Raw genomic sequence first — 27,749 nt, 5'->3', positions numbered from 1 at the left:
TCACAGCATGTGGTTACCAGATGTCCCCGTTTCCCGGGGACAGTCCCCGGATTTACAAATCTGTCCCCGGACAAAATCTGTCCCTGGAATGTCCCCGGGTTTCATTTAATGTCCCTGGATTTGTATTTTGAGTGTTGTAGATTTATTAGTAGGGAATGAATGTTGCGTGATTGGTTCAACGGCATAAGACACATCATATGGGGACTTCCAGCAAGGCAAAATGTTGGGCGCCATGGCAGTGAGCAGCTCCTGAAGCCAGCCAGAGCCAACCGCGCTACCAGGCTGGCTCCGGGCTGCTGAAACTGCCGCTGCCACTGCCGAGAGGGAACCGGGGACGCCCGGTGCGTCAACAGGAGGAACTGCTGACACCCCCCATGACCCAAATCGAGCCAGGAGCAAGAGCGCCTGGCCAATTGCCCAGCGGTGCTCCGGGGCCAGTAAAAACCCGGGAGCCGACTCAGGGAGAAGGAGGAGAGGAGAAGGAGAAGGAAGAGAGAGAAAGAGGAAGGAGAAAAAAGGGGGAAGCCCTGATCTTGCTGGGCCGCTGCCGCTGAGGAGGAGAGGTAGGAGAGCACTGGGTGGGCAAGGACACGTGGCCAAGCCCAGGCCCAACCCGAGCCTACTCCACGGCGGCTAGAGCTCCAAGAGATCAGACCAGAGCCCAGAGGAAGGCTGCTGACAGAGGAGACCACAGAAGAGAAGATATTACTTCTTTCTTTTTTAAAAAATAACTTTTTTTCTTTTTCTTTTTAAAAAGTGCCCCTGGATTCTTTGAAAAAAAATATGGTAACCTTATATAAAAGGTAAAGGTACCCCTGCCCGTACAGGCCAGTCTTGACAGACTCTGGGGTTGTGCGCCCATCTCACTCTATAGGCCAGGGGCCAGCGCTGTCCGGAGACACTTCCGGGTCACGTGGCCAGCGTGACATCGCTGCTCTGGCGAGCCAGAGCCGCACACGGAAACGCCGTTTACCTTCCCGCCAGTAAGCGGTCCCTATTTATCAACTTGCACCCGGGAGTGCTTTCGAACTGCTAGGTTGGCAGGCGCTGGGACCGAACAACGGGAGCGCACCCCGCCGCGGGGATTCGAACCGCCGACCTTTCGATCGGCAAGCCCTAGGCGCTGAGGCTTTTACCCGCAGCGCCACCCACGTCCCATAACCTTATATAGCAGGCTGTTGAATAGACCTCACTACCATCTTGTGGGCCTGGGTGCAATAGGCCCCTGACCACCCAATTCTGTGCAGATACAATGGTGGTGGAGAACAAAAATGTCTTCATCACTCCCAGTGCCACAGAATGAGCCCTAAATGGGCTCTCGGCCATGTTCGATCAGGCTCATCCTGAGTTTTCCACCAATATCACTCTATATGTTGTCCCATTTGTTTCATCACTCCAAGTTCCTCATGGAACCAGGGGATTTACTTGGCCCTCCTACATACGAGTGGGTGGTCAGGAGAAATTGTGCCAACTCCTCAGTCTATTTCTGTGTTCTAAAGGCCTTGAACAAAATTGCCTGCTAAGTGACAGGGAAATCCCTAAGATTTGTCAGGAAACCATTTGGATACATAAGTCCATTAGGAGGGACCATCCTAGTCGGTACTCTATCCCTGGAGAGGCTTAGTGCTCCAAAAGCCTAAAATGAACCTGATAGTGACCATTTCATGACAACAAAATTACTGAAAGTTCCGCCACACCCAGATCACTTTTGTTTTATTGAGCACCAAAATTAAAAATAATAGCAGATTGAGGTAGGTAGCCATGTTGGTCTGACACAGTGTGTGTGTGTGTGTGTGTGTGTGTGTGTGTGTGTATAATGTTCAGTAGCACCTTAGAGACCAACTAAGTTTGTTCTTGGTATGAGCTTTTGTGTGTATGAACACTTCTTCAGATACACACGAAAGCTCATACCAAGAACAAACTTGGTTGGTCTCTAAGGTGCTACTGGATATATATATATATAACAGATTGATGTTGCTTCCAGATAGGTGGCTCCTAGCACTAATAATATGTGGTCTTCAGTGACCTCTTCAGTGAGGTCATCGTCTTCAACCGAAGCATCAAGAAGTATACATTGATCTTTTTATTAACACCAAAACACTTTCGCCACTTCGCTCTCTCTCTCTCTCTCTCTCTCTCTCTCTCTCTCTCTCACACACACACACACACACACACACGGACAGATAGATAGATAGATTGGTAGGTAGTATGGAAGCATATACATGTGTGTGTGAAATGATATTTTTTAAAAAACATTTTCTAAATTAGCATTTTACTGTTATACTGCTATAACACTCATTTAAGTGGTGTTCCACTAATATTAGGGATAGAGAGAGAGCAAGAAAAGTGTTTTACTGCTAATTAAAAGACCGATTAAAAATAAACAGGGTGATAACATGGTGCCTAGCGCAAAAGGATGGTGCAAGGGTGCTCAGCTGTGATAGGTTCACCTGCCTGATAGGTCATTGTCCACATCACACTGGCCCTATAAAAGGATGAAAGAGTAGTGTTAAGGGCATCTTCTTGGGAGAGACCAATGGAAGCCATGAATTCCTCAGGAATTTCTGACAGAGCACTCACATCATGAATATTAAAAGTTTCCCAATGAATTTTTATTGTGTCCCAATGGTTTTTATCCTGTAAATCTCTTTGGGGACCCTTTTTTGTGAAGCAGTACATAAACTGAATGAATCTAATCTAATCCCAGCAGCCTGGGAGGCTCCCTCATCACTGCTGAGGGACCCCATCCCCCAGCTAGTTTAGGAAGGGAGAATGATGGGGAACAAGGATTTACAGGTCCCTTCAGTAAATCAACAGAATCTCTTTCAAATACTTGAATTCAATTAATATTGTGTTTAGTATTTTTACACACACACACCAACTTCTTGAGGAAAGATAGCCTTTTACAAATCTATCAAATGGCTTTAGGATCTGGTATGCTGCTTTGGCTAGGGAACAAAAGGATTGTGGGGGGAAATTGCTAATTCAGATGTAATGATTACACCATCTGTCTTGCTTAGACTACTTGATTAAGTCAACCAATTGAAGTCACTGGATTGCAAAGGATCCTCTTGGGAACAGTCCAGCTGGACGTTCTCCTGCAAAAATCCTCATTTAAATGAATGGGAGCGGCATACACTTGCATAGTTCCTATTTCTTTTGAAATGAGACCTGTGCAAAAGATCTTCACAGTGGTTTTCCCATAGTCATCTGTTCAATTCATAGGATAACATATATCCAATAGATGCCAATCCAAGTTTTCTTTGGCAATCATAAAGGAAGGAGATTCTACACCATTCATGAGAAGCAAGTTCCACAACCACATCTAACCTGATTCCTTTATTCTGAATGGCGTTTGTGACTTTGGGATACAAGGGGGCTGCATGTTCATGTTTTAGATTTCTTCTTCTGAAAATAAGTTAAGTTTACCCCCAGCTGCCTCTTTTTTCTAATTAAGTTTCTGGGAATAACCTCCACAACCCTTTTACAAATAAACAGGAAGCTATGGAATCTGTGACCCTCATGTGACATAGTTCTGGCTCTATTCATGACTTTAAACGCGTTAGTTCAATAGGCCAAAAAAGAAAAGCCTCACAGAAAATGGGAACAAGCCAAGAATTTATCAGGAAACACATTACAAAATAAGGGGAAAACAGGGAGCTAAGAATATCACTTGGCAGATGCATTCATTTTGCAAAGCTCTTCAATTAAGTTTTTATTAAACAAATAAGTTTTTATTTTCTCAGAGCGTAACGAAAATAACAGCAGTATTGCATTTAATTTTTTTAAAAGTTTAGAACAGTCATGTTTAAAGCTTCTGTAATCATGAGAGATTTTCTACTTTGGAGGACCCAAACTTAGAAGTCTGTTGTTCTGGATCTTAGAAAGTTTGGAGAAAGGGTCACATTTCTATCAAATAGTTTTGAATATTCCAAGCCAAAGACAAAACTTTCTCAGGGCCTTTGCCAGAAGTGTTGAGCTTTTTCCAGTATAAGAGTTCCTCCATTACTAATTTGTTTCCCTAACTGCAGCAAAAATAAGGATAGGCCAGTTTCAGATGAACGGTGTCGAAACTACTGGTGTCCCTGTGGATCAGATGCAGAGGTACAGTAGTAAGCAGTGTAGTGCTTTACAAGCTTAAAGGAGGACATAGACATCTTGAAATCAAGTAAACGTAAGCAAACTGTTGAGAACTTGGCTTTCTACGATCGCACTGTGGATGCGCTACAGGCAGATTTTATTTAATCATTTTCTTTATGATCCCCACCTCCTCCTTTCCCTTCTGTACATTTTGCCATACCCTAAATCCATTGCTAGCAACCCACCCTTAAGGCTTCTCAGTGTCTTATGCTTGCGTATCAAGTGCCATGGCACAGGGACTGTTGCATACCTGGATACAAGGTTTGGAGAATATCACCATGACATTTGCAGCTTACACAAATCTCAGTATACAAAAATCACAAATGAATGAACTGGACCGAAGTCAATCCAAACAACAACAACAACAAAAGAACAAGGTGTCATAAGAGTGAAAAGCCAAATGCATAAGAATTAAGATTGAGGGTAATTAGTTCAGAATAGCTCAGTTGAAAAGAATCTGGGCTTTCCTTCTGAACACAAATTAAATTTGAATGATCTGCAAAGAATTACAGCAAGCCAGCAATTTACGCACAGTTAACTTGTGCTAATTCAGCTTTACAGGCATGGCAATTATTATTATTATTATTATTATTATTATTATTATTATTATTATTATTATTATTTTAAAAGGGGTGGAAAGAGGGCAGAGTTTCAGGGAAAAAACGCTTTGGCCATCCCACCCACCATTGAACCCAATGTGTTTTAACTATAAATGATTTTGGCTTTAGGCTCAATCCCTGGAATGATCTAACTGCTTCTTGCAGATTGATAGTGGCTTCCCATTGGAAGACCAAATCATGTCCTTCTCAGGAGGAGTGGCTAAAGAGAGTATGGGGCATTGCATTGTCAGGACACCTGACATATAAATGGAGAGGCCATAAGTTTTTTCTCCTATGCTAATTCAACTGAACAGTCCACTAAACCCCCAGCTTTACAGACAAGTATGTGGAGAGGTTTTATTGAGAACTGAATTGTCCCACCTTTTTCTCCTCGTGCAACAACTGAAAGTGATGTTGTACTTTCAGTAGTTTATGGAGGGGTTACCCCTCCTCTGGGGACGCGGGTGGCGCTGTGGGTTAAAGCCTCAGCGGCTAGGACTTGCCGATCGAAAGGTCGGCAGTTCAAATCCCCGCAGCGGGGTGCACTCCCGTTGCTCGGTCCCAGCGCCTGCCAACCTAGCAGTTCGAAAGCACCCTCGGGTGCAAGTAGATAAATAGGGACCGCTTACTAGCGGGAAGGTAAACGGCATTCCGTGTGCTGCGCTGGCTCGCCAGATGCAGCTTGTCACGCTGGCCACGTGACCCGTAAGTGTCTCCGGACAGCGCTGGCTCCCGACCTATAGAGTGAGATGAGCGCACAACCCTAGAGTCTGTCAAGACTGGCCCGTACGGGCAGGGGTACCTTTACATTTTTACCCCTCCTCTGTATCTGTGTTTTATTTTTGAACTTTTACTTCTATTTTTATTCACCATATCCATCATTTTCATTGTATTTTGTATGTGTTTATGCCAATAAACTTTTTAATATTTCCCCCCCAAAAAAGAACGAAACCCCTGCTCTATGGCGGGCTCACTGTATGACACTGTTTGATTGAGCATTATATCCAAAGCATGGAAGTTACTTCACTTCCATGCATCAAGCATGGAAGTTGATGCAGTAAAAAGTTTCCAGCTGACGCCAGATTTAGAGAAGGGATTTTAACATCCCTAATCCCCCCCTTAATTTTACTGGGCTCTTATGGTGTAGTGGATAGAGTGCCGGACCAGGACTTGGCAGACCATAGTTCAAATCCCCACTTAGCCATGTAGCTTACTGGTTGATCTTGAGCCAATTACTGCCTCTCACCCTAACCTACCTCGCAGGGTTATTGTGGGGATTAAATAAGGAGAACCATGTACACCACCTTCATCTCCTTGGATAAAAATGTGGGATACAATAAATAGGTGCAAAACCAGGAGAAGGTTGTTCTTTGTAGCGTTTTATAGGACAGTCTCTCCTTGATGATCTGACGTTCTCTGGCTGATCCAGCAGGAACCTTTATTGGTGCGTTTCTGCCAGCAACTGAAGACTTCTTTTTAATTCACCCGAGCATTTACAGACTATTGATCACCTGCCCACTCATTTCTCTCCACTATATGATGTTGTATATTTTATGTAGTTTTAATCATATTTGATTGTTTAAATGATGTTGTACACCACTTGGCTATACTGAGTGAAAATCAATATAGACATCTTTGTATGAAAATAATTTGTTGGCATCCGTCTGTCTTGAGAGACAACAGAGTGCGCCTCCGGGAATGAAATCAAACTGCTGTGTTAGCAGCACCAAAGTGACCTCCCTGGGGCACAAGCCTGGGCAGTGTATATGGCAGTCCTGAGCTGCCCAGACGACAAGACCCCACTCTCAGCCTCACTGGTGTGGTTGAACAGAAAGCAGAACAATATGTTTGGCATCAGCTTGGCTACAGGAGTTGCTGGAAGGAGGCGTACAAGTCTCGACTCTAGATTTGTGTAGGGTTTAGCCTTTAAAAATAGGTTTCAAACAGGAGGTTTCCCATCATCCAGAAACTCAGTTGGTTTCTAACCTACCCATAAGGTTTCCACAGTTTGGGTTCAGGTAAAAAGGTAAAGGGACCACTGACTATTAGGTCCAGTCGTGGCCGACTGGGGTTGCAGCGCTCATCTCGCTTTATTGGCCGAGGGAGCTGGCGTACAGCTTCCGGGTCATGTGGCCAGCATGACTAAGCCACTTCTGGCGAACCAGAGCAGTTCACAGAAATGCCGTTTACCTTCCCGCTGGAGCGGTACCTATTTGTCTACTTGCACTTTGACATGCTTTTGAACTGCTACTTTGGCAGGAGCAGGGACTGAGCAATGGGAGCTCACCCCGTCGCGGGGATTCGAACCGCCGACCTTCTGATCGGCAAGTCCTAGGCTCTGTGGTTTAACCCACAGCACCACCCGCGTACACAAGTGCTATTTCATAGGGACCACTACTGTATTCACCTTCAGATGACCTGGATGCAGGTGTGGAGAATATTGCTACAGCTTTCGCAAAATTAAAAGAATAGGATTAGAATTTAAAATTCCATTAAGAGAATCAAATGAAAGATGAAAGACAAATCAAACACATTTGTAAACAAACCTATAATTTCACTGGCCCTTTGCAACAATTGTAAGTGCAAAGTAGGGTGTTTAATTGTGAATAAAGTTATGTGTATGATAATAATAGAGATGGTTGGATTACATTACATATGTACTTTCATAGAGACAAACAGGGTAAAAAATTCACTCCTGCTGAATTGGAACAAATTCAATTCAGAAATGAATCAGCGCCCAGACTGCCAAGGAAGGCTGGAGGCATTATATTACTGGACAGCTAGCTTTTCTAGGAATATATTTGGGGAATAATGAAACATTACACAGAACCGTGTGGAGCATAACTCTGACAGCCACATTTGTTATAGAAAATCTGCTTAGGAAGAGGGCAAAATGAAGCAGAGAAGTGGTGTGGGGAGCAGGTGAGTAACCGTTTGCACACCACCCACTTTCCCGCTATAATTCTCTCCTCAAGTCACACACCCTCTTTCCTGCAGATTTCTAGGCATGTGTTTCCCTCTGCATGTGAGGTTAACTTGGGCTCTTAGTGAAGTGGAATTAATGGTTTTGGCCCACAAGCCAACCATGGTCCTCATGCATAACAAGGGTAATATTCTGGCCTCTCATATACTTCAAACCTTGGATCTATGCTGTGAATGCTTTGTAGTTTTATAGAATTTATATAAAGTAGATAGATGATAGATAGATGATAGATAGATAGATAGATAGATAGATAGATAGATAGATAGATAGATGATAGATAGATATAGATAGATAGATGATAGATAGATAGATGATAGATAGATGATAGATAGATGATAGATAGATAGATAGATAGATAGATAGATAGATAGATGATAGATAGATAGATAGATAGATAGATAGATAGATGATAGATAGATAGATAGATAGATAGATAGATAGATATAGATAGATAGGCAAACAGACAGACAGATGATAGATAGATAGATAGATGATAGATAGATAGATAGATAGATAGATAGATAGATAGATAGATGATAGATAGATAGATAGATAGATAGATAGATAGACAGACAGACAGATAGATAGATAGATAGATGATAGATAGAGATGATAGATGATAGATAGATGATAGATAGATAGATAGATGATAGATGATAGATAGATAGATAGATAGATAGATATAGATGATAGATGATAGATGTTGTTGTTGTTGTTTAGTCGTTTAGTCGTGTCCGACTCTTCGTGACCCCATGGACCAGAGCACGCCAGGCACTTCTGTCTTCCACTGCCTCCCACAGTTTAGTCAAACTCATGCTGGTAGCTTCGAGAACACTATCCAACCATCTCATCCTATGTCATCCCCTTCTCCTTGTGATCTTTCCCAACATCAGGGTTTTTTCCAGGGATTCTTCTCTTTTCATGAGGTGGCCAAAGTATTGGAGCCTCAGCTTCACGATCTGTCCTTCCAGTGAGCACTCAGGGCTGATTTCCTTAAGAATGGATAGGTTTGATCTTCTTGCAGTCCATGGGAAGAAAGATAGATAGATGATAGATAGATATAGACAGATGATAGATAGATGATAGATAGATATAGATAGATGATAGATAGAGATAGATAGATAGATAGATAGATAGATAGATAGATGATAGATAGATAGATAGATAGATAGATAGATGATAGATGATGATAGATAGATAGATAGATAGATAGATAGATAGATAGATAGATAAATAGATAGATGATAGATAGATAGATGATAGATAGATGATAGATAGATGATAGATAGATAGATAGATAGATGATAGATAGATAGATAGATAGATATAGATGATAGATAGATAGATAGATAGATAGATAGATAGATGATAGATAGATAGATAGATAGATAGATAGATAGATAGATAGATGATAGATGATAGACAGATGATAGATAGATGATAGATAGATAGACAGATAGATTGTCATCTATCTATCTGATGATAGAGATAGATGATTTATATACTGCCCTTCATCAAAAGATACAAACAAAAATAAATAGTTCAAACAAAACAAAAAATAATAGCCCCCTCTCCCACAAACACATTTAAAAGGCTATAGAATACTAATCAGCCCAAGGCTTGGTTGAAGAGGAACACCCAAACAATTCCTTTGCAGCCACCACACCATGAACTTTCCTGCACCTTGACATCAAGAGTGGCAAATTTGGGCATGTCTCACCAAAAGTGTCTGGGTGGGCCAACCTCTGAGGCTCAGAGCACCCAATTACACCTGCAGGCTGGGGATTCCCCAAAACTCCTTTATATCCAGTGAGGAACCTTTTTTAGTCACATCCTGTTCTAATCAACATTCCTGGAGGAGGAGCTCCTGTTACTAATGGGCAGAGCCAGAGGCAAAAGTGGGTGGACCAACAGAGGTGACTCTTCCGTTTAATCAGTAGGCTACATTCCATCCATCCAAAAGCCAGAGGTTCTACACAAGCAAGCAGTACCATCTCATGTTGAGGACACACTCCAGACTGGTGATGGTGAGGGATGTGGCCTGGAGAAGGGGTGGAGCTTGAGGGAAGAGTGCCAAGGGCTGTATAAAGCTATTTAGATGGCCCTATCTGGCCCCTGGGCCTGAGATTGCCAGCCCCTGCTTTAGGCTGTTTGTGCATGTTGTAGGGCTTTTTGATGTGTTTCAATTGATATTTTTCCTTGATGCAGAACCCCAATTTCTAGAGAATGAACGAGAATATTTTCTTTGCTTATACTTAAAAAGCTGTCTCGCAGAAGTTATAAAATTATGGCTAACGCATCTCTTGAAATATTAAAGCTACTTATGGATTTTCCCTCTTGTTCTTCCATAATATGCATATCCTTAAAAATTCTCTTTGATTTGAATTTTGGTTCAAGGCTAAACTTCTGCGTAAGTTGATCTTTCTGATCTTCTTGAAACTCCAAGAAAAAAGAGCAGAGATTCATGTGAGATTTATGCAAGCCCACACTACACACAAGGCCTCTTCGTACAGGGATGCATAATTCCAAAGGGCAAATCCAGACAAAGTTTGAGAAGCAGGAACCCTGCTGCAGCATACTCAACACCCACATGTGCAATGGGGACTGTGTTGGTCACTGCAAGGCCAAATAGCCAATTGGGGAGATGTCTACCTGGATCAACAAAGGCAGCGTAGTCTTGTATAGGTGCTGGCGAAAAGCTCCACTCTATGTAGTGTTACTTCTCAGAGGTACAGCTTTAGATGATCTGGTGGAACACTCTGTCACAAGAGACCAGGGCCCTGTGGGACTTGACATCTTTCCGCAGGGCCTGCAAGACAGAGCTGTTCCACCAGGCCTTTGGCCAGGGCACAGCCTGACTCTCTCCCTCGGCAATCTTTGTGGAGCTCTGGCCCAATGGTTGCCAGTGGCTTGAATTAATTAATTTTATAATGAATGATTTTAGAGTGTTGTTTATGCTGTACTTTTGTACTGTTTTATTGTTGTTAGCCGCCCTGAGCCCGGCTTCGGCTGGGGAGGGCGGGATATAAATAAAATTTTATTATTATTACTATTATTCTCAGTTGGTATCTGGTGGTGCTGATGTGCTATAAATGGGCAAATAAGCTAATCAATACATAGAATCGTAGAGTTGGAAGTGATCTGGAGGGTCATCTAGCCCAACCCCCTGCAATGCATGAATCTCAACACATGGTCCCCCATCCAGTTTGAAACCATACTGGACCCTGCTTAGCTTTGCAAATGTGCTAGCAGTTTCATTGCTGCACCACTAGCTTGATCAAGGCAACTGATTGAGTGGAGGTGCTCCTGGTAAAAAAAGGTGATGGGCCCTGGAATAATAGCTCCTGTTAGGATACTCTTTGCAGAATGTTTGCAGTTTGGGGGCATGCTTGGATTCGGCCATTGAATGCACAGGTGATAGGAGTACCTTAAGCTGTTTTGCCAACTGTGTCTGACCAAGACACCATCCTTATAAATTCAGTATAGAGAAGGAAGGTAGAAAGCCCATTTATATATTCTCTCTGTGGTTCTTCATGGGTTAAAAGTGGAATAGAAAGAAAAGGTGGTGTTTAAACAGGGTGGGGCTATCTCCTTGGGGAGAGGCAGGTCGGTTTTCTGCTTTGAACATGGCTGCCAGGCTTTCCTTCCCACACATTACTACACTCTTGTAGATTCCACATCTAAATAAACCCAGAGGGACTTTTTATGAGTCATAATTACAGCATAAACACACAGACTCACACTGAGATAACAAATGCCAAGGTAGTAGAGAAGATAACAGGTAAACACGGATACTTCTTTTTCACCTTACTCTGCTCTTTGAAGCTAATGGCAAATTTCCACCTGCCTTGATCTCTTTGTTTAGTTAAGAGCAGAAGAAATATATTGCAATACAAAATACAGTCAGGGTTTTACAGGAAAACATTGACTGGAGGTTATTTGCAATTTATTGCCTCTTGATTTATGGGTGGGTTTTGGATGAGAAGCAAGTAAGGCATCAAATCTTGACACAGTGGCTAGGGTGTAGAATCATGTTAACAATGCACCCATGTTCGTTTTAACATTGAAACAATTCATTTTAACATTAAAATAAAAATGAATGTGGACGCATTTCTTCTTTTGTTCTTTGCCTTTATTTTACACGGGGACTCAGAAATTTGGCAGTGGGAGTGGTACGTTCCCTGCAGATTTAATGCCACCTGGGTGAAAAACACCAGTTTGCAGCAACAGCAGCAGGAGGCAGGACGAGTTTCCACTGAAATCAGTAAGGAAATCAAAGAGGAAGGCAATTGAGAAAAAAAGATAAAACAGAAGAAGGCAGTTAAAATAAAGGGAAACAGAAAGGGTGTGACTTTCAAAACATTTGTTTTCATTGCATGGCCAAAGGTCCATTTTCAGGAGCAATGTAGATGCTGGATTTACCATGGAGTTTGAACTGGCAGAGCGTGAAATGATCCAGTCTACTTGAAATACTTTTAAGTATAATTGGATTTCAGCATATGTTTAAATCTGTCCCCCTGATAGCAATGGGGTGGGATTCAATCATGTTTAGCTGTGCATGGATCATGCCCACTCTTTGCACAGGGATTTTTATTTATTCTGTTTTGTTGCCAGTTCCTCTCCCCCACCCCCTTCCCTTACTGCTCTCGGAAGTGATACTAAGACACAAAAGAAAGCTACATTTTGCCATTTAATTTAATTTAATAGAAGCTAGTGTTTGCACAGAAAGGTCTGCAAGATCTGCAACGTTTCAGTTAAAAAAGAAAGTTCTGTTGGTTTTAAGACAATAATAAAAAAAAACACCAACAGAAAATGTTCTTATGATCTTCTATCTCTTTCCGTTTCTACCTGGCAGTAAACTCTGAAATACTGTTGTGCTGTAACCTTTTTTTATTACTCTTATTACAGTTTTGTTTACAAAGCTAAACGGACAACCCACATGATTAAAGGAACCGTATTGCTGTCACACAGCCCCATCCACAAATTGCCTTAGCCCTGGAAAAATAACAAGGCTTGCTCCAGTAGTGTAATTTGAAACTCTGGTTTCTAGACAGCAGATGTGGCTGTTAAATACCTGGGCAAAGTCTGAGGTCATAGTGTCTAAGAAATTAACAGGATATATTATCTCTTATCAAAGGACTGGGGAACCTCACATGCAGGGGGACAAATGCCAGGGACTTTTCTTAGGCTGTGCCCCGGCCTATGTCCTTGCTGAGCACTTTTGTTTGGCTGGAAGGTGTCAGCGCCGAAGGGAATGGTGAAGAGAATATAGGAGCATTAGAAGCTGCCTTACTTATACCAAGGCCACATTCACACCATACATTTAAAGCACCATGATATCACTTGAAGCAACTCATAAAACTCTGGGAGCCATGGTTTGTTATGGCTGCTGAGACTTCTTAGAAGAAAATTTCCCCCTTCCAGAGCTACAGTTCCCATAGTTCCCTATGTTAAATCAATCTCAGAACTATAGGTCTGGGGAATGGGGACGCGGGTGGCGCTGTGGGTAAAAGCCTCAGTGCCTAGGGCTTGCCGATCGAAAGGTCAGCGGTTCGAATCCCCACGGCGGGGTGCACTCCCGTTGCTCGGTCCCAGCGCCTGCCAACCTAGCAGTTCGAAAGCACCCCCGGGTGCAAGTAGATAAATAGGGACCGCTTACTGGCGGGAAGGTAAACGGTGTTTCCGTGTGCGGCTCTGGCTTACCAGATGCAGCTTTGTCACGCTGGTCACGTGACCTGGAAGTGTCTCTGGACAGCGCTGGCCCCCGGCCTCTTAAGTGAGATGGGCGCACAACCCTAGAGTCTGTCAAGTCTGGCCCGTACGGGCAGGGGTACCTTTACCTTTAACCTCTCTCAGCACTTAAACCATATGGGAATTGTAGCTCTGGGAGGGGAATAGAGGTCTCCTAACAAGTTTCAGCACCCATAACAAACAATGGCTCCCAGAATTCTTTGTAGAAACCATGACTGTTTATAGTAGTATGATACCACTTTTAATGTATGTGACTGTGGCCCAGGTCAGATGATTGATGCATCTAGCTCAGTATTGTTTACACCAGTAGTTCCCAATTTTTCTCTCTCTCCTGGTTGCCTTGAAGATTGCTGAGGGTCTTGGTAGACCATTTAATGCAGCTGTAATGTGCTGTGCTAGATGCTGTGTTCTTTTTAACTGTATTTTTATTGCTCCTTTTATTTCTTATATATTATTTCCTTGCGTTACAATTTGAATTCCATAGGATGCAACTGATAATACAATCAAATGCAATGTAAGAAATAAAAGAAGCGATAAAAATACAATTAAAAATCAATATGTATGTTTAATACTGGTACATCACAGACCACTGGAATGGAACTTGTGAACCACAGTTTGGGAACTCCTGGTCTACACTGACTGACAGCTACAACTCAGGGCTTCAGGCATGAGTCTTTCCCAACCTTGCCTCAAGATGCTAAGAACTGAACCTGAACATGCAGAACTGGTTGTGGTACTTCTGGCAGTGGTTAGAATAAAAATTGCTAAATGTTGGAGGTCAGCTAGTGGGCCTTCTTGGGAGGGGTAGATAAGTACTATTTGGACCATCGCCCATCTCTGAGCATTTGGTGTATCACCAGGCACTGCAAAACATGACAGATTTGATAAGATCCAGTTACAGGAATAACTTCATAGATCCTCACCTGCCTGCAGCACACCACAGGATAATGGTTACCTGCCTGTGAGTTTGCCTGCGGATTGTGTTGCTTAGTGATAGTTGCATTGCAACAGGAAAATAGATTTCGCGTTTGTGTGTACACTGCCGTTAAATCACACAGCAATTGTGTCGGGTTGGAATTGATTTATTGTTTAGAAATGTTTAACAAATACATTTTTGGGGAGGGGAGAATTGAACCGGGAACCTTTTGCGTTCAAAACAGTTTCTCTGCCTCTGAGCTGCAGCGGTTCTCCCACAGAAAATGAACAAACTCGTTTAATCATAGTCTGGGGATCACTTATCTATATTACCTTTATGTTGCCTCTTCAGTAAATGCTGGCTCATGTTTATAGCAGAGATACACAAAACACAGAAGCCATGAGGGGGGAGTGTAATGGAAAGGTTTAATCAGCAGGAGACTGAATGACCTACCAAAGAAGAACTTGGTCAGATATTATCGTAGAACTCCTATTGGCTCTCACTGCCAGCAGCTCACTTGTCTTCTTCGTCTTCTTCTTCTTCTTCTTCTTCTTCTTCTTCTTCTTCTTCTTCTTCTTCTTCTTCTTCTTCATTTGTCAGGCATTGATTTACTCTACTATTTTTTCCTCCTTAAGAAAAAATTAACAGTGCCCTTTACATCTATAGATAATTTCCATTTACTGTAGGTGGTTCTTTTTGATGCCAAAGACCTCTTTGTACACCTGCAACAACAATCAATGCCATCGCCTCCCTTGAATAATTAAGGTCTACAGTCACGCTTCATCTATTGACCCTGTGCAGTAGACACAAACATAATTTTGAGATAGAGGTTTTGGATAAGGCACAAGATTTCCCCAAAATATCAATGTATTTGATACCTGTCAAGAAAGCATGGCCTTATTTTACTTTTTTTTGAGAAAAAAGCTCTGGCTTTATCCTTAATGACCATTATTAGTGCTGGCCAAGAAAGCAGCCCTAAATGCAACAATACAGTAAAGCATAACAAAGAAACCTTCAAAGGATAGTATGAATCAGCCTGTTTCAGAGTAAGGATTCCCGTGAAGCAATACGAATTAAAAAACAAAACAAAAAACTGCATCCATTAGAGAGGCGAGATGAAACAAACATTGTTGTCAGTCAGACAAATGGTTTGTGACCAAAGTCCTGAACATATTCATTTGAAAGTAGATCTCATTGATTTCAAAGAGGGTTACTTCCAAATAACCATCAGTTTGTGCTTAGGGCTCCAAGCACAATGCCATACTTGCTTACATACCATTTTTAATTCCATAAAGTGGAATGGTTTGTTGTGATTTGAGATTGTAAGTCTATAGGAAGGGCTTGGTGATTTTTAGTTGTGTCTGTATTGCACTGTCTGCAGTAGTATTCTCTAAGTGGTGTAAATTATGATGGTTATGGGTTGTATCCCAAGTTATGTGAGCAGAAGGCTATTCTGGCAATAGGGCTTTCCTGCCCCCTCCTCCCTGCTATTAGCTGCCTCTGTCTCTGATTTTCACCCACTCCTGCTGCATCCTTCTGCACCTCATCCCAGACTTCTATGTGCCCCTCCATCCCCATAAAATGCTTTGGAAACCCCTCTGCATGAGCAGATGTTTTCTTGTGTGACTTTTGATAGACAACTCTACCATTTGAATGTACGCTCACCAACAGCAGGCAATTTCTGTTCTCACATTCCCCCTCTTTCCGCCCCCCCCTCCCAAAGGATGCTCAGTACTTTCAGCCAGTGCATGTCAATTACATACTAGAGCAAAATACTAGAGGAGGAAAACAAGAAAAAAAATATTCTAAACGAAACAGTGGATGTATGATTTTTGTGGTTCATGCTGTGTCCACAGACATGTGATCTGACGGTGAGTTTGGGGTAGCCCAGTGCAAAAATCCTGAGGATCCATGTGGATCTATGCTTTGTAACCATGTTTTTGCACCACTGCGGCCCCAGGCAACAGTGGGTGCGTGATTTTTTTGGTGCAAGCTGTAGCCATGGACATTCTATGTGATCAGATGGTGAATTTGGGGTGACCCAGTGCAAAAATCCTGAGGATCCATGTGGATCCGTGCTTTGTAACCATGTTTTAAGTGGGGAGGGAAGGAAAAGCACTCAAGGGACAGGGAACACGCATGGGGTGGGTGCTGTTAATAATGCAGAAGAGGGGTATAAGAGGAGAAGGCTCTTATAAGAGGAGTGGGGAGGAGAGAGAGACAAAGAGCCTGCTTGAAAAATCTTTGCTGCTATTTAGCAAGTGGGGAGGAGAGAGAGACAGAGAGCCTGCTTGCGAAAAACGTTGCTGCTATTTAGCGAGTGGGGAGGAGAGAGGGACAGAGAGCCTGCTTGCTTTAAAGGAGCCAACCAGGCAGGAGCCGCTTACCCACGAGTGTAAGCGGCTCCTCTCCTCTCCTCTCCCGCTTTGCTCCTTTAAAGCAAGCAGGTTCTCTGTCTCTCTCTCCTCCTCACTCAGCGGCTCTTCTCCCGCTTTGCTGTTTCAAAGCGAGCCACGGAGGAGGGAAGGAAGGGGAACCATGGATCCTCTGCTCACGACTGCAGCAGGTCCCCCCGCCATCCATAGGCATTCGCTCCATAACACGCACAGACATTTCCCCTTACTTTCTAGGAGGAAAAAAGTGAGTGTTATGGTGCGAAAAATACGGTACCTTCTGGCTGCCTGAGAATCCTTTATAAGTCCTTCCAAGGTACGCTGCTCTCAGACCTGGCTGCAGCCAGCAAGTTAGACTTCTCTGTCATAATCTGCCTAACCTTTCTTCAGCTCTGGGCCTATTCAGATGGCTATTTTATTTTGGAAGTATGCAGCAACATGTTGTTGATGCATTAGTAGTGCACTTGAATTCATACTGGAGACACCACCCCACTTTATCAGTTGTTCTGTGATGCTCTCTGATGTTTCTGCATTATTGCATCCACATGTGAACTCCCCACCCCATCACCCCTTTTTTCTGAGTGCAAGTTAGTTGTGCTAAGATGCCATGCTACTTTTGGCGTTTTTTAAGTTTTCCCTGTACAGGTTATATGATGGCTGTGCTAAATCATCACTCATCTCCAGACACAAAAACCAAAGGAATGCCAGTATCCACCATCAATAGGAAGTATATGGAAGCGGCTACATCACAAAAAGCAGTTACAATCTGGTACATTGCTAAGGTGCTCTTGTACATTAAAAATGCATTAAAAATGGGGGGGGGGGACATCATTTTCCGTATAAAAAGTTATGAGATTTTAACAAGAAACAACAGGACAGGCACTTATTGCAATAGAAGCGGTATAACTACCCCAAAACTTTTCCAGCTGCTAGTTGTATTGAAAGTGCAGTTGCATATAACTGCTCCAATATCATCATGAGCACGATATAATGATGAATGCACAATAAAAAGGATGTCTCAAGGGCCCCCTGACTCATAGCCTTCCTTGCCCACTTTTTGGTGAGCTGTGTTCCTGGAGTTTGATCCGCTCACCTGGCTGCAACCTGAATGAAGCTGTTATGGGACCATATCAACCTGCTTCCTAGATTCCCAGGCCCCTGCTGGGGGAATTCTGCTATGTCCTGACATACATCATGCTATTCTGCCATTTCAAGGCCATTAGCACACACAAGAAGAAGGCATTAGCACAGATTACGCCAATAATTTTTCACCTGCTTCTTATCCGCCTAGCTCAGTAGGAGAGCACGTCTCAGGTTCAATTCTCCAGACAGGAGCAGCTGCCAGAAAATGTAGGCAGCATTTAGCAATATGGAGCAGTGGTCTGGCTTGGTGCAAGGCAGCTTCCGGTGCTCATTCTTTCCCCTATTTGTCTCAGTTTTGATGATAATCTGATCACAAATCCCCCTTTTAAGACAGAGGCAATGTAAGCATTGAAGAATTCAAGAATGGGCTCTGTGGATTGAGAGTTTGAGGAGATTGTCTATTGAGAGCAATTAGCTTATTATTACTGCAGAGTCTTAACATTTCCATTTGCATGTCCAGTTCTAATAAAAGCAGAGAAGATTGCAACACACCTTTTCATTGACCATTGACTACCAGATGCCCTGGCGGAAACTGCTGGAAGCATATAGTGGTTTAAGAAAGCTGCTGCAGTGCATGGCTTAAGGATTCATGGTTGCTGTGAATGATTGTGTGGGCCTGACATAGGAGATGTTGCCAGACAGACGGTACCACCAAATAAGGAATAGTGTGATGCACAGAGCAGGCAGGCACCCACATGGCAGCTGCACTTAAATGGCACCAATGCACAGTACATATTTGTGTGTGCCATATACAGATGGCTTGCATGTTGAATGCAGAACGTGAATTAGTGTCTTGTGAAGGCTGTCTCTTTAACAGCATATAAGCAACATGCACCCAATCTGTGGGTCTTTGCTAGTTCAAAGAGCTGCACAAAGAATCTCAGGACAAGGAGGAAGGGCTTGCCCTTCTCAGAAAGAAATCCTCTGACACAGATTCCCTTTGCTGTATTTTCTCTAGTGCACTGCATTCTGTAGCTACACTCCGGATCACTATTATTGTATTCTGAATCTTATCAAAGTCACTGGAGACACAACACACGAGTAAGTAGCTCTTTGGAAACCGCTCGACTTCCCCCAATGCTGTAAAACTGTTTTCGAAATAACATTGTTACTCTCCTGCATACAAATTCATTGCTGCTATTTAGTGTCTTTGTTTCAGTCCAAGTGTTCTGTGCTTGGTATGGTTAGCTGTGCAATGACAAGTGAGCTGCCCTCCCGCTGAGGATCTGTTGCTTGGTAAAGGGAGCCGCCAAAGATACTGCAATGTCATGTCTTTTTATCTCCACGCCTGGATTGCCAAAGAGCCTCCAGGAGGAGTGAAGGACAAGATCGTTGTGAGGAGAAGAGGAAATAGCTCAGATCTTTTTCTTTTCACAAGAGAGGCATGCAACGACTTGTGGCAGAGCGTTTCAGAACATCTGAGCTTTAATCTTCGTTTTCAGTTATTCTCACTGCAGTTAACAGAAGCTTTCAAAGCAATTTCATATAAAACTTATTCTTGATTCACTTTACAGTATATCCTAAAGGCATGTCTGCAGTACACACTGAAAGCAGTTTAAAACCGTGCCGTATTGGTGGCGCATCTTAGACCCAAGCCCAGCACTTGCAGTATCCAAAAGGTAAACACAAATTGCCCTGCTTTTCTCTATTCCTCTGTTATGGGAGAAAAGTAGAAAATGAGATATATCACTAACAACCCATTGACAGTACTATCATCCTGGCATGTTCTGACTGGGCTGAGATGGGCAGGAACCAACTTGGAGCAGAAGGTGACCAGCAACAGGTAGCAGGGTGCAGTGGTGTTGCAACAGGGGGACAGGAGGGGGCGGGGCGCCCCAGGTGCCATGTCTGGGGGGGTGACAAGAAGGCACCCTGCTGGGCTCACCCTGCCACAGTGGTGTGAGTAGCCATCGCACCGCTGCAGCAGCATGTGGGGGATCCTCTGTTCGCAGCTGCAGCCACAAGCAGAGGATCCCAGCACCGTCCATATGGCGCTGGAGGGGTGGTGCTGGCAAACTGCTATGTACAGCACATGTGTGGCGTCGCTACATACAGCGCATGTGTTGTACATAGAGATGCCGCACATGTGCCCTACGTAGCGACGCCCTGCCCTGCCCCGGGTGTCACAACGCCTTCGTTCGCCCCTGGCAGCGTGTGGTCCTTAGGAGCAGAGAGCAGATCTCAGTTAGCACAGCCAATTTGCAGGCGACTGGCCAGATTCTGACACCAGAGGACATAGGAGAAAGAGTTCCCAGGGACAGCAGGGGGTGGTTTAACAAGGTGGTTTAACAAGCCATGTAGGGCCTAGCGATGACTCCCAAAGCCCAATGTCTCAATTAGGGAACTTTTAAAGGGGCTGCGAGTTCCAGATTCAGAGTCTGGTAACTCCACATCTTTCTTTCCTCAGGGAGATGTATGGTGGCTTCAGGCACTGCAACGTTGCCGCAGTACTCCTGGGCAAATTGCTCCAGCTATAGTTTATTATCAGAAGGGTTATTACTGGAAGAATCTGGAGCCAGCAAACAAAACCTCATTGAAGGCAAAGGCTGCTTCTTTCCTCATATGCCTTCCTATAGTTCACACTTCGTGTGTGTGTGTGTGTGTGTGTGTGTGTGTGTGTGTGTGTGTGTTTAACTATCAGCTGTGGTTGCATGGGTATGCAACTGCATTTTAGGGATCAGTTGAAGATTTATGTGAGTGAATCAAGGGCTCAAACATTTGTTTAGTTTGACTTCTCTTTGGGTTCAGCTGTGAGCGAAGCTGGCTCTTATTTCAGCAGGCTTTTTAATTGAATTCCGATTTTCTATTTTTAACTCATTTTTAGTCTTATTGTGCAGGATCTCCTGTACACCACTTAGAGACAACAGTGATTACTGCAATGCATTATACATACGGCTGCCTCTCAAGATGGTTTGGAAACTTCAAGTGGTGCAGAATTTGGTGGTCAGGTTGCTCACGGGGACAAGACGGTTTGAGCATATTACACCAATCCTAGCCCGACTGCACTGTCTGCCAATTAGTTTCTGGGCCCAATTCAAAGTGCTGATTTTGACCTATAAAGCCTTAAGTGGCTCAGGACTGCAATACCTGAAGGACCGCCTCTCCCCATATGAACCAACCTGGACCTTTTGTTCACCATCTGAGGCCCTTATTTGTGTAGCTTCCTCACAAGAGGCCCAGAGGGTGTCAACATGAGAACGGGCCTTTTCTGAGGTGGCTCCCCACTTGTGGAATGCTCTCCCCAGGGAGGCTTGCTTGGCATCTTCATTACATACCTTTAGGCGCCTGGTAAAAAATATTACTTTTCAACCAGGCTTTTGGCTGTTGAACATTCTATGGCATTTTAAATGTGTTTGTGGGAGGGGGGTTATTTGTTTGTTTTTGTTTTGTTTTGTGTTTTGTATTCTCATTTTGTGTGTTCTGTTGTGAACCACCCTGGGATGAAGCATGGTATACACTTATTATTATTATTATTATTATTATTATTATTATTATTATTATTATTATTATTATTATCCACCTAGACCCACAATTGGGTTGATCTGATAAAGAGGGAAGGGAATGATCTGTGCTTGTCTGTGATATGTGTACAGTTTTATTATAGGCTGCTGTACACTACCTGCTCTGCTAGATTTTGCAATGGAAGGTATCTTGCTGGAGTGTCAAGCAGAGCTCTCTTGCATGTGGAATGGTTTTCCAACAGCAAAGGAGCCCTACCACACTCCTAGTAGGCCACATGTCCAGTAACAAAGGTAATTTTGCATTTTGGAAATGTACCTTAAGCCTACCTAAACTGATGCATTTTAAACCCATGAAGGAGTGAGGCTTATTGCTGTAGTTAGGCCTTCCATGCATGCTGTGACATTTCCAGTAACTGCAAATGCATAAACTTTCAAGAGGTTTTGTTATCATGGGCTAAACTGGAGGGGAAGAGAACCTAGTTAACATGGGCCAGGTTAGCCATTAATTTGCCTTAAAGAACTATGGTGTAGAATAGGGCCCCCAGCAAAAGTGTGGCTTCATTGTAGGAGAATTATTATATAGATAAGGAAACAGTTTATTTACAGATGGGAACAAGTGGAACAAGAACAGCCACTTCCTTGTATGGGGATAGGGTGGAGAAGCGGACAAAATTACATGGTGACTTGGTCAAATTAATACCATAATATGATTCACCAGAAGCCAACAAATTTGTGGAATCTGGACATATGTACTCTCTCTTAATTTGTCCTTAATTTCCATGAAAAAATGGTGTGTTTGGGGTGAGTGTGTGGGTGTGTGTGGAGCTGACCTTCAGTTCTATCCAATTATAATATGGTATGCTAAATCAAAGAGCCATCTATAATCAGAAATTGCCCTGCTCTTATTATGAACCAGCGTCTGCAAAGGAAGAACCTCGCAAATCTTCTGTGTAATCAACTGTTCCGTGTCATCAACATAAGTGTATGGCTGTGGTCCAAATGTAAATACTCTTGAGTGACAGAATTTATCAAACAGAATGTGAGGGCACTGCATCTTTATTCTGCATTAGGAACATAGAAAGCTGCCTTAAATTGAGTTGAACCATTTGGCCCATCCAACTCATCTACACTGACTGGCAATGGCTCACCAGGGTTTCAGGAAGGGTTTCAGTCCCAGCCCTGCCTGGAGATGCTGATGACTGAAGCTGGGACCTTCTGCATTCAAAGGAGATGCTGTGCCACAAATGTGCCATTTGAGCTATAACTCCTAGTATTGGAAGATATAGAGCCACTAGTGGCTCGGTCCATCTCTCCTAATCCTTAGCACAACTCTGGCATTAAGGGCTCTATGAACTTGGGTGTTCTTTGGGCATTTAAACACTCTACTTATAAAAAGCAAAGGTAGCCATGAGAACTGAACCATACAGCACACACAGAAGTCAAATTCCTCACCCATGTAACTCCAGTTTCTCCCCTCTTCCATTGTGCTATGTGTTAGAACCGTAGAGATGCCACAAAGATGAGCAGGCAATTCAGTTTTTTCGGTTTGTAGACTATGCCCCCATTGCAAAATTTTGTGGGTGCTTGTGCAATTTTGTAAAACCAACGCAGTTGCAGAACAGCTTTCACCGGAGAAGCATACAGCTCACCGCATTACTGTTACAACTTCTTGCATTTCCACTTCTGTTTTCTCCTCCATGATAGGATCTTCCTTGAAGGACATCAGACGACAGCCTTTTTTCCAGGGAAACTGATGGACATACACTGGCCACTTTCATTGGTCATCAGTTCTGCTGATGGTAAACAGAAATTAAAGAACTGTAGAGTTGGAAGCGACCACAAGGGGCATCTAGTCCAACCCTCTGCAATGCAGGAATCTTTTTGCCCAATTTGGGACTCAAACCCACGACCCTGAGATTAAGCATCCCCTGCTCTACCAACTGTGCTATCCCACTTGAGCTATGCAGAAGGGCTGTGGCTCAGTGGTAGAGTATCTGCTTTGCATGCACAAGGTTCCATGTTCAATCCCCAGCACCACCAGATAGGACTGAGAGGAACTCTTGCCTGACACCCTGGAGAGCTGCTGCCAGCCAGAGCTAGGTGCACTAATGGTCTAACTTGGAATGTGCCTATGTAGTGCCAAGAGTTCCTTTCACTGATATTCAGAAGCTGTCAATAGGAAGAAAAAGGTGATCGGGTGATAACATTATAAATATTCGTAAGATAATAATGGACGGCTTCCAACAAAAGATTAAAAATACATTAAAACATCAGTCATTAAAAACTGCCCTAAACATGGCTGCCTTCAGATGTCTTCTAAACGTCAGATAGTTGTTTATTTCTTTGACATCTTATGGGAGGGCATTCCACAGGGCTGGCGCCACTACCGAGAAGGCCCTTTCATCTTTCAATGATTCACCCCTTCTGGTCAGATCGATTTGCCCTTGTTCCGTTATATTCGTGTCACCTTGATGGCCACATCAGTCGGCTTGAAATCTCCAAGGGTCTCAATTGTTCACAAACACTCCTTATCCTAAGGACATAAGAAGAGCCTGCTGGATCAGGCCAATGGCCCATCTAGTTCAGCATCCTGTTCTCACAGTGGCCATAATGGGAGCAGGTGGGTTATTGGGTTGTTGTTGTTGTTGTTTTGATTATGGCTTTTGTGGTTTTATATTTTTATTTTGTTTTGTAAACTGCCCTGAGACCTGCGGGTAGAGGGCGGTATATAAATTAAATAATAAATAAATAAACGAACCTGATGCCTATAGGAAGCCTGCAAGTGGCACATAAGTGCAACAGCACTCTGCCCCCCTCTGATTCCCAGCGACACGTATTCAGAGGCATGCTGGCTCTGACAGCAGAGATAGAACATTACCACTATGGCTACTAGCCACTGATAGACTTGAATCCCTCCTGCAAAATACTGACATTCTGAGGGCATCTGTAAGTAGGCAACAGGGTGACGATTCTGCTGCATCAGCTTCTGAGAATTATGGTGCTGGAGGAGACTCTTGAGAGTCCCATGGACTGCAAGAAGATCAAACCTATCCATTCTTAAGGAAACCAGCCCTGAGTGCTCACTGGAAGGACAGATCGTGAAGCTGAGGCTCCAATACTTTGGCCACCTCATGAGAAGAGAAGACTCCCTGGAAAAGACCCTGATGTTGGGAAAGATGGAGGGCACAAGGAGAAGGGGATGACAGAGGACGAGATGGTTGGACAGTGTTCTCAAAGCTCCCAACATGAGTTTGACTAAACTGCGGGAGGCAGTGAAAGACAGGAGGGCCTGGCGTGCTCTGGTCCATGGGGTCACGAAGAGTCGGACACGACTAAACAAAGTCCCCCAAAGACTGCTCCAAGCCCGGATAATTCAAGCAGCAGCGGCAAAAAAATGACCCTCTCAGCTTTCTCTCAGCTTTCAGAATGCCAGTCTACAGATAGTCACATCCACACAATACATTTAAAGCACATTCCCCGCCACAAAGAATTCTGCCATTTGTTAACAGTGCTGGGAATTGTAGCTCTGTAAACTTTACACCTATGCTGTGGATAAGCTGTCTTTGTCCTTTTGCCAGCTTGGATGGGTGTTATATTCCAAAGGTTGGAAGAGAGCTTTCCAGCCCATTAATCATCAAGTCTTTTGTTAGACCTCGACCACCATTACTTTGTCAGGCAAAACTAGAGTGATAAAACCCTTCATGTCAATCATGACAGCCAAACATCTCACTATGAGATGCAGACATTTACAAAAGCTTAGGTGAACTCCCCATCCAACCTGTTCAAGAAGCAGAGCACAGAATTGTCCAAATACACTTGAAATGGCAGACAAGATCACTGGAATCTGTGAACCTGGGACTAGAGACTAAAACCTTATACAAATAGCTGTACTGGAAAGAGCCGGTCATTTGAAATGACCTTAAGAGTCTTATCTTAAAAACAAAAAACAAAACACCTTGAGTGGTACCCAGACAGGGACAGGAAATTATTCCCGTCTGAGGCAATAGGCTTCAATTAGCCAGCACCATTAAGAACAGGAAACACTCACCCACTTTGTCCAGAGTATCTCGGGAAGCATAGAAGAGAAGGTGAAAAAGGCAACTATCACAAACAGGCAGCCACCCAAATTTCACAGCAAGAAGGATCTATTTTTACATTGCGTTGTCCATAGAAATGAAAACAAAATGCTTATAATAACATAATGTCATTATTTTCACAATGCCACCAGTTTCATAATGGACTGGTGTCTAAATCCAAATATGCAGACCCAAACTACATGTTGCATGCCAACACCATAACAGAAGTGACACCTTTTTGAACCAGAAAAAGTCCCTTCCAGTGGTTGTGATTTGGAACAGAGAAGCAGGGAGAGCAGGGCCAGCCCCAGATTTGAAAGAGTCCTGGGCTGGTGGACTCCCTCCTTTGTTGATGGGTCTTGAAAATGATACTTGACAGTGGCAGTAAGCAGAAGCAGCAGCAAAAACTCTCCAAGTGTCTGGTTATAGCTGCCATTTACATTTCCCACAATTCCCCAGAGCAATGGGGCATTGGGGGCTTTGTGGGGGCTACCCAGTGGTCCATGACAGGCATCAGCAATGCTCAATGGGCCCTGACAAGACACTGTGGCCACGAAAGCTGCCCAAGGATGCCAGGTGTTGATCCTGGTCCTGTTCTTAACCCGTTGCCCACCTGCCATTCCCCCTCCTCCTGATTGCAAATAGCAATCACCTAAAAGTAGTTTTCCCACTTCAAAAACATGCTTCCATTTTGTGCATTTGTCCATACTTGATCTTGTGTCTTAGAAGGAGACAAACCACAAGCCTGTAAATTCTGGCTTAGCTGTGAATAGTGTGGCGGTGGCAGGACCAGGGAAGAAGCAGTTGTGATGTTCACTCCAGGAACCTACATATTCACTCATTCACACTAAACCATGGTTTGACTTAGTGTTGCATACAAACTGGGCCTTTCTTACAACCACCCTGCAAAATATGCAAGTATGCAAATCCTTGAATTTCATGCAGGGCTGAAACTGAATGACTGTGGCTTGTCTTGTTTCTCTTTAAGCAGCAAGTGCATAATTTCTCGGGTGTGACTAATGCAATGCTTAAACTGGTAAAGTCTATGATTCTTGTACAGAGTCAGAAATTTTAGACAACCACCTATTTATACATTTGTAGAAGAAAAGTATAAGGGAGATGAAAATGCACAAATGTACATTTTTATCCTGACTCTACCAAAATAACATCCTGTTTGAACATATTCTAAGGAGATGCATCACGGAAATTGTTAATAATATCTTTGGAAGGGAGAAATGAAGAAAATGATAGCCCATTTTATATGCAGTGGTTCATTAGGAGAGTGTTATAGCTGCAATGGATTTAGGAGGAAAGCTGTCACTAAGAAACAGCAAATCTTATTCAATCTGGAATGTGCAGGGCTGGGTTAACCACTATGGACACATCTTCACTATTCATGTAAAGCTATATCATGCTGTTGGCGTCTCCCAAACTATCCTGGGAACTGTAGTTTGTGAAGAGTGCTGAGAGTTATTGGGAGACTCCTCTTTTCCTTACAGAGCTACAATTCCCCGAGATGTTGTAACAGTCAGTCCCTGTTCTGAGGGAACTTTGGGAATTGTAGCTTACTGAGGCGAATGGGGTCCCGTAACAACTCACAGTGCCTTTAACAATCTAAAGTTTCTGGGAGGGAGACCATGAGGGCCAGGATCAGTGCCCATCCACAGACCAGAGGGCTGACCTAATAATAATAATAATAATAATAATAATAATAATAATAATAATAAATAATTTATACCCTGCCCATCTGGCTGGGTTTCCTAGGCCACTCTGGGTGGCTCCCAACAGAATATTAAAAACACAATAAAATACCAAACATTAAAAACTTCCCTAAACAGAGTTGCCTTCGGTTGTCTTCTAAGTCAGATAGTTGTTTATTTCCTTGACATCTGATGGGAGGCTGTTACACAGGGTGGGTGCCACTACCAAGAAGGTCTTTAAGAGACTTTAGATATCCAGAAAGTGATGTGGGGTGCATAGGAGAGGTGGACTGACTACAGAGGCTCAAAAAGACCTTGGTTCACTTCCAGCCCTTGTCAGAGCAACGCTGACTAGCACAGGAGCATTAATACTTGACTTGGACTAGAGACACAGTGACTCTTTTTTACCAAATCTATTTGGCCCAAACGGGGAGGGGGGAGCCAGCAGACATCTTACTAGCCTTCCAAAGTAACGTGACGTGTGATAACTGAACCATGCATCCTAAATATATTACAAAAAAAGATGGCATTTCCCATCCTTCCTTGTGCAGAGGATAGCAAATTTAAAAACAACAAAGAATTGCAAG

General features: G+C 43.4%; 1 protein-coding gene and 1 long non-coding RNA gene across 2 annotated transcripts in view; one reads left to right on the top strand and one right to left on the bottom strand.

The window, feature by feature from the left end:
- The window catches only part of LOC144327242 (uncharacterized), a 34,547-nt gene that overhangs the window by 3,687 nt on the left and 3,111 nt on the right, over positions 1-27,749 (top strand). The window contains exons 2-3 of the long non-coding RNA XR_013392193.1: positions 18,884-18,966; positions 19,440-19,544. This is a non-coding gene — a long non-coding RNA (uncharacterized LOC144327242). The remainder of the gene's footprint in view (positions 1-18,883; positions 18,967-19,439; positions 19,545-27,749) is intronic.
- TOMM20 (translocase of outer mitochondrial membrane 20) overlaps positions 22,279-27,749 on the bottom strand; it is a 211,843-nt gene continuing 206,372 nt past the window's right edge. Inside the window, exon 6 of the transcript XR_013392192.1 lies at positions 22,279-22,290. The gene's annotated coding sequence lies outside the window, so the exon portion shown is untranslated. The remainder of the gene's footprint in view (positions 22,291-27,749) is intronic.

Source organism: Podarcis muralis, chromosome 3, assembly GCF_964188315.1.
Source record: "Podarcis muralis chromosome 3, rPodMur119.hap1.1, whole genome shotgun sequence".
NCBI lineage: Eukaryota > Metazoa > Chordata > Lepidosauria > Squamata > Lacertidae > Podarcis > Podarcis muralis.
This window is presented reverse-complemented; position numbering and strand designations above follow the sequence as displayed.